The sequence below is a fragment of the Neopsephotus bourkii genome, unplaced genomic scaffold (assembly GCF_033783945.1).
Source record: "Neopsephotus bourkii isolate Nb327-2 ecotype Australia unplaced genomic scaffold, CSIRO-AGI_Nbou_v1 NB_53, whole genome shotgun sequence".
Lineage (NCBI taxonomy): Eukaryota > Metazoa > Chordata > Aves > Psittaciformes > Psittacidae > Neopsephotus > Neopsephotus bourkii.
The window spans coordinates 7,514,281-7,527,467 of NW_026900570.1; positions in this window are offsets into that span (position 1 = coordinate 7,514,281).

Below are 13,187 nucleotides of genomic sequence, written 5' to 3' on the forward strand. Positions count from 1 at the left end.
TCTAGCATTAAATATGCTATACTGGGTTTGACTGAAGGTTTGTAAACTTTGTAAACCATCAATCTGTCAGAAGATTACAGTAAAAAATTAAGCAACCGTACTTATATGATGAGATTAGAAAACTGACTTGGCTAGCATCACTTAGTTTTCAATTGAATCAGTTTCCTGGGCCAGCTGGATAAAGAGATGATGCTGGAACACATGCCCAGGGCAGGAGGAAGTGCAGTACTCACATGTCTTGAACTGTTATGAAACTGCAGTCTAATAATGAGGGAAAATACAGTATGTCTTTCACTAGCATACCTCTTTCTGCCTTTGGCTAATTAGAAATATAGAGACACTCTGATACAAAGGCTGGATTTAGACTATCAATCACAGTTAATTGCCACCAATATGGAAATCCTGTACGCATTTGATGAGAATCATAGAATCACAGAACGGTTTGGGTTGGAAAGGACCTTAAAGATCATCCAGTTCCAACCCCCTGCCCTGGACAGAGACACCTCACACTAGACCAGGCTGCTCTAAGCCGCATTCAACCTGGACTTGAGTACTGCCAGGGCATGGGACATCTACAGCTTCTCTGGGAAACCTGTTCCAATGTCTCACCACCCTCACAGTAAGGAACTTCTTTCTAATATCTAATATATAGCTATGCTTTCCCAGTTTAAAGCCATTACCCCTTGTTCTAACCTTTCTTCGAGCCTGTTTGTAAATCTGACATCTGCAGAATTCTGTGGCAGCTGTTTCTAGAACCTAAATGTCCTTAAAACTGTATTTTGATTTGAATGCAAGAAAAACATTCATATTCTTGTTCTTTTGTCAAGTCACATAGAGCAATCACAACTGAACCCCAGATGTGGTCACTGAGCAGTTCTAAAAAAAAGTCAGAAAAGAAAAGATTTGAAATGGAAACTGCAAGGTTTTTATGTAAACTTTTTGTTTATCCTTAGTATCTTTTTATTATTTTTTTTAAGTAGCATTGTAATTTACTTTTAAAAAATTCATCAGTTATCTCCCCCCCTCTTCTAATTTTCCACAGTGATAGCCACCAATGAATGGCAAGAAAAAAGTATTTCAGGATTGATGTCCATGCTAGAAGAAGCTACAATAGTATGCTTTCTACTGCAATACAGGAAAATTCCACAATGGGACTGGTCATTCCATTCTTTGTTTCATAGACAGAAGATACACAGGCTGTGACAGTCTGCTTCCTCTTCAGCAGCGGAAGAAAATTATTACATCTTTGCATACCTCAAACTTATGTTCTGACCCTATAAAGTCTCTCTCTTGTACCCACAAAGAATACATAGGAGGATTTTTGTTCATAGAACAGAGAAACATATAAACAAAGGCGCTGTCTCAGAAATAAAAGTCAGATTCTCCGTGTACATCAAAGATCCCCTCTTATGAAAATTTTTGAATGACTGGTATGGTTAAGGAAGAAAAAGAAAATTCTTCAAGAAACAACAAAGTTCAAGGCACTTTAGTATGTATCTATGAAATACAAACATTTTAAAATCTGCATTGGAATTTTATCATCTCAGTTATTCAGTTGCAGTTACTGTAAAAACAAGGATAAGCTTTGCATTATTAACTAATGTGCTCTTTTCCAGACTGAAGCAGAACTGTTTCTTTTGGCATATTGTCATTTTGGGTAATCTTAAACAAAGGAAAATCCAGAAAGCAGGCTTACTGTTTAAATAGACTGGGTTTTGATATAATTTCAGGGCTCTCATCTTGCTGTTGGCTTTTCAACATGTTTTTCACTCTGTTCCAAATCAAAGCTCCTCCAGACAGTTGTGCGTGTTGTCTATTGTCAGACAGGTTGCTTTTCACTGTTACAAACAGTAAAGCTGTCACACTGTAGTGAAGAACTAGGATTTCACTGTTATAGCTAGAGGACCTCGGTTAGTTCATGTTATGTCCATGAAGTTTTGGAGTCAATTAGTTTAACAAAAGCTTTAAACAAGCTACAGGCTTCATTACGGTATCAGAAATAGAATGGTGAATAACAAATGCCATTTAATGACAGATACCAATGCAAAAAGTCACAGAAGGGTAAGCATATTTCTAAAAATAAATTTACACTCAGATGACTAAAATTAAATATCCAAAGGTTTATATAAGATCCCGAATAAAAGACTACTGTTCTCAAAGCTGGCACGCTGCTATGTCTCCCACCAAGTAAAAAAGGTGTTCTGGAAATTCAGACTGAGTCTCTAGTAAAGGCACTTTTGGTATTTAGGGTCCTTTTCCTCCTCCATCTCTTTCCAGTTGTCTTTCATTGGTCTTCTTCCAGTTGTTAAAAGTAAATCCATTTTTCTTGATCCTACTCAGATAAATTTCTTCTTTTGGATGCTCAATTAAACCCCTTCTCCCATAGTCCTATGATCCGGATTTGAAACTAGCTGTCAAAATAAAGCTGAAAAAGTAACAGATTTCTGTGGCTAAAATAAAAAATAAAATTAAAAGGTTTTGGTAAAAAATAGGAAACAAGGTCAACTTCCATTTACATTCAAAACCAATTAAACTGAATACAAGATAAGTTGCTGTTTTCCAAATACGTCTGTGTGACTGTAAAGCCTATGACCCTTGGCCAATTTAATGAGTCTCAGGTCAGGTCTGTAATACAAAATTTTGCTGGAACAGCTATGTTGATGAGGAGGGTGGTAAAGTGTGATGTGTGATTGACAGAACTGTGCTGGTGAAATTGCTAGTGTAAGCACAGTCATATTGGCAAAACTATGCTTCCTTTTAATCTGAGGAGGGTGGAGGAGGGACAAAGAGACAGGTAGAGTAAAATTAAATGATTCTAGGCAAAGTACAGTTTTGTTTCTATAAAATGCATTCATATTAAGAAGGCTTTGCTGCTAAAATGTATCAGTAATTAGAATCAGCTAGTCAATGATAATATGTCACACTGGCACTTCAAATACGTTATATGGGTGTTAAAGTAGGATAAGTAGATGTCATACAAAGAGTCTGCTTTTAGAGAGGGGTCTCTGAATATATTTGTGTATAGCAAACACAAAAAGGAAGAGCCACACTGTCACTGAAAAAAAATCCCAGATTTTTACATGGAACCGAAACATCCTCCCATTTGACACCCAAAGATCACAGAAATCTGTGATGTTTTTTTCAGAGTTACAATTTTAAAAAGCTGAAAAATAATAAAATTGGGAGAAGACCCTAGTATGTTATTGATTGATATATATTAGAATACCTACTTAAAGAAATTATGCAATTAGCTTGTTTTAATCTGGGCACCAAGTACCCAAAGAAAAGAAGTGGCTCATTTAGAACCATCAGCTCTATTGGGTAATTACTTAAATTAGGTAGTTTTTGAAAACTGCACATTAGCTACATGACAGATCAGAATTGTTTTGGTCTATTGAGTAATTATTTAATTAGGCCACATTTTAAAAACTGTTTATCTCCCATATAATGGTTGGAACCAGCTCCTTCTGGTTTATTTTGTAATTATTTAATGAGGCCAAATGTATCCATTGCAAAAAAAATCCTTTCCAAACATAGTGCTACTCCGTGCTGCAGAGCAAAATAATAATAATAAAAAACAAACTAAGGTGTTTTAATAAGAATTTATACATGCAGGCAGAAAATGTTTTTCATTGGTAATATTATATGGATTGAAGCAAGGAGGGCAGGAAGGTTACAGCCTTTGTGGAGAAGGATCATTGAAAAGACTAAAAATGAATAGGAAGGAAAATGTTACTCACTTTTGTTAGACCATCTATGCAAAATGAAAAGTGGAAAGCAGCCAAGAGTCACCTTTTTTTTTTTCATCTAGCCAAGGGAAAATGAACTAGGGATACAATATATTCTGGCAAAGTAAAGATGATTCAGAGCTCATTATTAAACAGATAAAAGATCAAAGCAGAAACACGGTCTAAGGAAACTTTGCTTCTTTGTAAAAAAATCAGCCTGGATTAGAGGGGAATGATGATATAACATAATTTTTCAGCTACGGAGATCTGCAAACTAGATATAATCCTGTCAACATTGAAATCAGTGTCACAAATTCCACTCATCTGAATGGGAGAAAACCTGAATGTGTGCCAAAGTATGCTTAAAAAATTTAAATAAGAAGTGGTGGTTTTTGCTGTAAATGCATGAATAAATGTGCATTTTAAGAAGATATTTAATCATATTGTTCTTAAAAGGACATTAGAAAAGCATGGAAAGAGTGCTGCAAAGCCGAAGACTCTTCCTGGACTTTTGTATGTACAGCAGACTTGTACAGGGTTCTTGCCAACCAGCAATAGAGATGTGATTAAGAGTGCTGGATTTCATGGGGTGATAATGTCTTTTAAAAATATGAAAGACTGAAGCGATACAAAAACTGTGGAAATGGGAGAAATAGAAGACATCATCAGAACATACCCACTGCATGCAATTGTGAAAAATTATATTTTTCAGTTGTTATTGCATGGTTTTCTGCTGGTTGATAGGGGAGATAAAGTGAAGGTAGAACAGTTTCAAAGTAAAAGATCTGGAATGGCAATAGTGATAACGTTGCTGTAGCTGTCATGTCTAACCTTGCCTTACTGAAATAGCGTTTCAAATAAAAAGATGAGACTCATTTTTATAGGTGTAATATATGAGACCTTTGCCCTGAATCCATCCAGAATTATGGCAATTTAACAAATTACTACTCATCAGTGGAGCTGCAGGAACTGTCTGTGTGCACACTGTGAGTCTGTGTCTGGCAGGGGCTTTGAATCTGTTCCATGGAGATCTATTTGACACATTATCTCAAAACCATGAAGAGTCTGGGGACCTTCATAGTAGTTCCATTCTCACAGCAACTGACCCACCATGACATTGTCATGGGTCTGAGCCAGCCGGCTCCTGAAGTACTTGGGAGAATTTACTTGGCTCCTGAAGATGGGTGAGCCACAGAGATCAGGGGTAAAATGCTTTTAAATCCACAAGGCATCATGATCTTATCACATTTGAACTCCCATAAGCCATTGATTTTCATCCAGTTAAGCTTTATGGGAACCAATGATTTTTATTCCTTTATATTCTACATGGCTGAGGTCTCAAGGAATTAAAAGAAAAAAAAAATAAAAATAGAGGAAATAAACAAAAGCTTATGCTGCCCAAACTGCTCCTAAACTGGATTTACATGTAATCTGAGTGCCTTACACTAATTCGTGCCTTCACTCTACTCCTCTTTTTAATGGCTGCCTAAAAGGATACAGTTAAAGACTTTAAATACTCCCCAAGTCCCAGTTGCTGAAAGGGTAACTGAACACAATGAAAAATTGCCTTTCTTGGCTTCATCTCAGAAGGTCCTTCTTTTATTCAGACATTCATTCTACCATATTCTCTGATTCCATCCAGACTATCGTCTCTTGCCAGAATCCCCTCTGAGCTTTGGTGGAAAAAACCCCTACGTACAACTCTTCACTTAACTGCATTTTTCCTTTTGGTCTCTGGGTGTTGGGACAGATTTCCCTTTCCAAGGAAAAATCTGTTTAATAAGAGTCCAAGAGATGGAAAGTTTGAAGAGTTTCACTGTTTCCCTCTCATAATTCTTTGTGTCAATGTGGAGAGGAAAGCAAGAATGGGGGGAAGAAAAAGGGCTGGGTGATTAACCCTTGAGTATTTTAAGTGGTTTGGTCCTTAAAATCCCCAAGTCTGCTGGAGTCCTGGATAATTCTTTCCTACAGCTCTATACCTCCTCACAGGTCCTCAGTTCATGACTCTCTAGGTGAGATTCTTATGACAGGATGCTCACTCTTCCTAAGGCACACTTTATTTAGTAGTGGCTTAACAGTGTGATAAAGTGGAGGACTCTAGAAAGGGGCAACATCCTTGCACAGAATATATATTGTGCATCTTTCTAGGCTTTCATTGCTCAAAGAAAAAAGACACTTGACTATCTTTTTTCTTAAAGTCAGTGGCTCAATACTAAGAGTAAGGCACAAAAAGAAAAGAGGCCTACCTAAGACTTCTTTAGTCAACATAAGCTGAATCAAACTCAGGGCTAATTTTTCCATGTTTTTTTTTTTTGCTGTTTCCTATTCCTTGTGTCTCTGATATAAATGAGAGATAATTTCTGTGTGCCATACAGAAATGGCCAGGGCTGGTGGTGATATGCCCCTTTCAAAGCGCTAAAGCAATGTGTAGCATGTAAGAAGACCAAATGTGATTTCTCCATCATCTGGAATAAGAAATTACTTCTACATTTTTTATTCTTAGCTAAATTTAGCTATTTTTAACCTCTGTAAAAAAGGCATCAGTATGAACTCTATGGTATTTTGCTTGGATTCATCCCATTTTAGAATTACACAGCTGCAAAAAATATGTTTGAAAATATTGTCAATTTTTTAATACATAGAAATAATTCAGACTGCCTGTTTGTTTGTGAGATTTGGGAAGAGAGGAAAAATGGTTTGGGGCATTTCTTATGCCAGTCCTTCATATGCCAAGTTTTGAGTTTTGATGCCAAGTGTATTTTTACAAATCAATTGTAAACCTTTGGTGAATATTATTTCAATTGAATTACTAATGTAAGATAAGCCATAGAATCAAAAAAGTTCTGCATGGCCTCTCAGATGTGTCAAAACACAATAATATGCACAAAAATAGTTATGGATTTAAAGAGATCATGTCACATTCTGACTAAAATTGCCTAAATCATGCTTCAGGAAACCCTCCACAGTTTCTGTTTAGTGCTTCGAATTTTCTTTCCAGCATGCTTGATTGCCAGGATATTTGTGCATGAATTAAATTTTATTGCCTCATTATACTCGACTGATTTATGTAGAGGCATTTGTGTAACAAGTGAACCTTTAAAGGTTTAGGGGTTTTGTTTAGTGCAGGAAAAATCCGCAGTTTTAATCTCACTATTGCTTTGGATTTCCTGAGAACAGGCTTTCTCATCACATTTTCCTCAGTATTTCCTAGTAATAAACCTGGCTGAAGCAACATGCTTGCACGCAGTCAAAATTTACAGGAGTTTCGCAGAAGCGCTATGGTTGTCATTCTGGAATAATGGAATTTCCTTAGCTCGTAAAAGGAAATTTTAGGGCAGTGACAGCTTGTTTCAATATGGTTGTAATGCTGTTTTTCTCTCTGAGGGGTGCAGTGGAGTATTTTTAATGCTAGAGAAGCAGAGAAAAAAGTCAACTAAAGGCTGTCTCTAGTTGCCCTGTTGATCATGTGTCGCTAAGGAATTACTGACTACTGGAAAGGCTGATGTCATTTTCCTTTGCAGTGGGAGGCTAGACAATGGTCAGAGACTGAAGAAGCCTGTGGTGGGCAGTGACACTGGGCAGATGAAGGGCATCTGTGAAGATACTCCATGGATGGTGGCTCCACATGGATGTTGGCCAGGGGCTGTGAAGGTTCCCTGTGGCAGTCAGGGTCTATCCCAGCCTCAGCCATGAGCAAGGCAGCCCCAGCTCCAGGCTTCAGCCACCTCCATGGGGACAGGCTGGGTTGTTGGCCTGTGGGTTACCCAAGAGGGCTGGGATGCACCTGGCATCCCAGCACAGGGACTGGCAGCCCCCCGGGATCTGAAAGGGAATCTCGGGCTATGGATAGGGTTATGTCAGGGAGGGTTGGTCAGGGACATAGAGGTTTATCAGTGCCTTCAACTCTGTCTGCCAGAGGGAAACCTTCATACTAGCACTGCCATGACTTGCAAAGTGGAAAACTAAAACAAAGTGCAACATAAGCAGCGTGTAGCTCCATCGAAACCTTCAGGACCAATTCCCTAGAAGTGGGCAGAAGCATCACTGCTGTCTCATCTCTCAGGCTAGTTCCTGCATGCTGCCTAAATGCTGTTTCTTGGGCTGAACTCAAGCTCACTGTATGACACCATCCTGTCTCAGCTGTCATCCAGAGGGTGGGCACATGGCCCTTTGTCCCCAAGGGAAGTAGCAGAAAGGTGGGAGCTGGGTGCAAGGACAAGCCTCCGGGAAAACATCTGAGGCTGAATGGGAAGGTGTTTTGAGAGTGCTAGTGCCTGCTGGTTTTCACAACCACTTGATGCATGGGTTTTCTGGATCACTTTCTTGGACTTGACTGCCTATGTTTCATCCAACTTCCATTTCAGGCACAAAGCAGGCACTCAGGATCTCATCTCACAGTCTTCTCTCCATACCCAAGCTCCAAAATAAGACAGTGGCAATGAACAAAACCCACCAACCTGCTGGGCAAGTGGCACTCAATAGGGTTTTTTTTTTTGTTGTTTGGACTTTCTGAGTACAAAACCTAACTTTTGTTCTGTGCTGTTTCAACAGCAACAAAGTGGGTGCTGACTAAAAAAATCCTCAATCTCTGTAATGCCAGAAAGTAATTATTTTGGGGCTCTGATTAAGAGAAGAAAAATGTACTCTTTTCTGCTGCCACTGTGTCATGTGTCGTTTAAAAAGCTTCTCCAAACAGCTTTTTTTTTTTTTTTTTTTTTTTTAAGAGGAAATTGAAGACAGAACAAAAACTTTTAAAATATTTTCCTGAAGTAATTATGTAAAAATATGTATTCTTTAGAAAGTATGGTTAGTTTGGCTTTTTCTGTTTCTGCAGATTTGAAAGTATATGAATGGGGTTGCCGAGGTTAACTCCAGAGCTGTAGCTAAGTGACTGGGCACTGTAGGTAGCTGAAATTTTGAAGCAGCCCCACAGCATATGTGTTGTCTTTTAGTTATGCAGTGCCCAGCGTATTTCATAGACGTCGAGAATAGAGAGCACAGATGTCTTCACTGTATTGTTTTGTGCAATGAAGACTTGCCTTCAGGCTTAAAGCACCTCACAAGGTCATCCCACATCACTTTACGGCGTGGAAATCTTAGGCTTAAAACCTAGTTTTAAACAAAAAGAGAATCTGGCCCTTCATTTACTGAAAGGTACATTTGCTTCTGTGTGAATGATATGATCCTCACCATAGAGTAATACCACCAGCTACAAACAGATTTCAATTATCATAAAAATATTGGTGTGAATTCTCAAATGTCTCACAGTCCATGAGAGGTAATGGGTCTGCATGACATGCAGATATCATCCAATATCTCTGGTAGCTGGATTATTTGTCACAGGAAATATATAAGAGAATGCCAATACTGAGTATCCTGCCAGATTTTTTTCTACTCTAAATGCCTTCCTTTCAGATGGTGGTTCATATTAAAACATGCAAAAGGTTGATATTGTCTACTTCATTATTTGTTTTGTATTTAGACTTTGTTTCCATTTTACTTGTGCACGCAGCTGTACCTCCTGCTGCCCAAAATTTAAGAAGAAAAACCCCAACCCTGATATAATGGATTTTAATTTTTGTTTTCTCTTTTATTTGGTTTTGTTTTTCTTTGGTTTTGTTTTTCTTTCCACTTTTTTTTTTTTTTTTAATTGAATTTTGCCTCTGTACCTGTGCCTTTCTATCAGTATGGAGTATTAAGACCATACCAGCAGACCAATGCTTCACACAATCCTACTCTCTTTTGTCACAGAAGGTGCAGTGTAGTTCTGAGCTATTTTCATAAGTCTCAAGCTTAAAAAACCTCAGCAGCTCTCCCACCGTGAATCTTCTTTGTGATTTTCAAAGGGAGTAAATTAAACAAGGATGTTTCAGTATGTACTTTTTGATGTGTGATATTCAAAGGCTCTGCTAAGATTCTTGGTTTGATTTTAAGATAAAGTCACATTTATTGCTTGATTGGATATCCAAAATTTCGACATAAGGGAAATTCCTAGGGTTGTCTCTTTTACAGAGGGGAAATAGAGGTAAGATGAAGGATATTGATTGTTGTTTTATTTTTCTTCCCTCTGGTTCACACAGGTTTGGCTGAAGGCTTCAGTTGTTCCTACAATTAAGTTATGGTGTGTTTTACTGGCTGGAATTAGACTTTACATTTAGTTTTCTCTTACAATATAACTAACATAAAGTCAACTTCTAGATTGTAAAGATGGAGTCACATACATGTCTAACTTGTTTCAGATGTCTCCAAAGCTGTTGATAAGATTTAGATTTTGTGTGTCTTTGAGATATGAAGTTATGACCCACTCCTTGGTGCTACATTTTCTCTGAATATGGCTGAAACTCAATCAATCATTCTCTTTCAGAAAAGAAATACAGGAAGAGTGCAAATAAAAAAAAATATCTTTCATAAATAGTGGTGAATGCTTGTCCAAATGTTTATTGTACAATGAAAATAGATGTCTATTCTTTCATGCATGTGCAACATTTTCATAAAATTCATGTTTGGAAGTAATTGGGATACAGTCACTAATCTAGATGCTTTTCTCTTAAAAATCTCACCTAAGTTCATCTATCAGTCTTCTTACAAAATGGGACAATCTTAATTCATAATAAAACCTTTTATAGAATTACTTCTCTTTAGGGAACAGACTTTTTGTACTGAATTCTCTTTACTGAATTGTTTACAGTACAAATTAGGCATCAGAATAAATTGTCTGGTCTATAGTGATATTCTTTACTTCAGTGAAACATATAGCATCCATGATTCATCATTCTCGATGCAAATGTTCAACACTTTGCTGAGTAAATCTTTCCAAATTTGTTAGAAGTAAGTCTGCTGGAAGGAGGTCAAAATATGCTTAATACTCTATAAAATTACAAAAGAATAATTTTTATGGAATAATTCTGCTCATAATTCTTTTCAGATTCACAAAGTTTAACTGATGAGACTGAAAACCATGCAGAACAATTGAGTTTCTATACTGACCCCAGGCAAGTTATTTTGTCAGCTACATTTGACTGGAAAATGACAACTTAGGTGTTTGTGCTTATTTTCATGTAATTTTTTATTTGATTTGAAGATATAGAGAGAGAGAATATAGCAATTCTCTTGAGATTTTGATTTGATGATGAATCACCTTCACTTTTAAAAATCTACCTCTTCTGTTGTTTTGAAGAGGTTTGACTTTGCTTCCAACTATTATTGTTTGCTGTGCCTTAAATGACAGAACCCCTGTTTTCACTGTTAATATCTGCCAGTCAAGTCACCTCTACATCTTTGTCTGATCAGTTAAACAGGTAGAGGTATGTAATCATGAATTTTAAAGTATTTTGTCTATAACTGAAGTAATTTTTATGACTATTTTTTTCTACACCCATTCCAACTTTTGGAAAGTGGTTTGCTTGGGGTTTTTTTGGTTTTTTTTTTTTTTTTAAACATAAGCACAAAAACCTGCTATGCTTTTCAGGAGTCAATCTGCATCCCTTTTTCACATTCATGCTTAAAAATTGATACTGAAAACAATCAAATATACTATAAAATGTTTCTTTTCTGAATTCCACTAAAATCACTGGAAGCCATCATAATGAACCTTGAGGTGTGTTCTTTATTAGTACCATTTCCTTTGTTTGCTCCAAAGGAAAGCTTATATATACTCAGATGCAGATCTTTTGTTAAAAAAATTGGCCTTTGATAGTTATCTAATTATCTGATTATTTCTAGGTAACTTAATATGTATTTTCATGCTCTATTTTTGTCCCTTTGGTGGAAAGAAAAGCAAGAGGAAATCTCCCTGACAGCTGGAAAATGCATGCTTAAAACACAGGCTATTTATTAATATTACAGATTACATATATACGTTTTCATTTTACATATATACATTTTCAATGCAGCTTTAAACTTTTTCTTTTAACTGTTACTGATGTGATTTAAATCACAAGGAATCATATTGTCTTCAACAGTGATTGAAACTGGGCCTAACATAACTTAATAGGGGTGATGTTTTTTCTATTAGAGCAAGGAGAGGTCTACATGTGTTCATACTTGCTTGGAGCTTTCTTGTATTGTGTGTTGCAGAGGAGTTCACAGGGTTCATTTTGCGTGGAGGTAGAGAATCCTTGCCAAAGCAATCCCTTCCACAGACCCATTTGTCATTCAGGTATCATGAACCTGCTACATATCAGGTTGGGACAGCAGTTACACCCGACCCTAAGAATAAGAAATGGAGGCCATCTGGAGATCTGGATAATGTTTCTTTGTGCAGCTGAAAATTTGTATATGTCATGTAAAGAGGTTCCTTGGCTGAAGTCGATCAGTTCCTTAGAAATAAGAAATGGAGTAAATTTGGCATAAATTAATGCCAGATTTGACACTGTGAAGTCAAAACAGCCATACCAGTTTTACCAAGAAACACATCTACTTTCAAATCCCTTCCTGCCTGCTGATTTACTGAGTTATTATGCATGTCTATATGTGCAGTTTAAAGTTTTTTTAAATGCCATTAAATACCATCATGTATTTAAAGGCAGAATTATGAGCAGACCCAGATGTTTTTTTCATATGAGCCCATAGTTTGCAACCTACCAGTTTTTGTCTTTGACTACCAGGTGCTCTTCTTCTGACATATGCAGAATATTCACTTTATATTTACTTTATTTTTTCCTTTTTTGCTTTTTTCTCTCTTTTGTGTGTGTGTGTGTGTGATGTTTTTTTACCCTTGAGTGTCCTTGGTGCATTTACTTTGAGGCTGAAGTTGATTTTCCCAGAATAGTGAAGATGCAGCCTTCTGTCAGACTTTCACTTCATCTACCCGTAATAGGTTTTCATTCACTATTTTCAGTGTTCAATAACTATGGAGCAAAACTCCTGCTGAGATGCCGTCCAGCTGCTTCCAAGGTATTGTGACTAATGGAACTGGAGAGTGATACTTGTCATATAACAGAAGTTTGAGGGGGCATCAAAAGCCTTGCAGTGTTGAGTAGGGATAAACTTTGAATAAAAAAGTCAGCTCTTTCAGCATGTAATATTGGTTTCCCTGAATGTTCAATATTGATTTTGTTTCTCCTAGTTCTGTTTTCTTGCTAAGTTCCCACGTATTAATCAGGGTGAGAAAGTGTGTAGAATCTGCTATGAAACTCAACAGCAGACAATGTTCTTCCACCTTAAGGGGGGCTCAGGAGCTCTAATTCAACATTATTCTCATAATGGAAAATACAGATCATAAGGATGTTGATGACTTCAGATTTTGTTGACATTATTTAGTTAGAAATTCATAAATAATAATATAATTCCACTCCTTAGTGTCTTGAATTTGTATATTTTCATTGAATTGAGCTCTTCCATGGACAGCAACCGATGCATTCTTAATGCAAGTTTTTATTAGCAGTTTTGTAAATCATCTGTGGGTTTCAGTTCAGTGAAAAGTAGGCAGGAGAGAGAGACACTTGGAATCCTATAGTA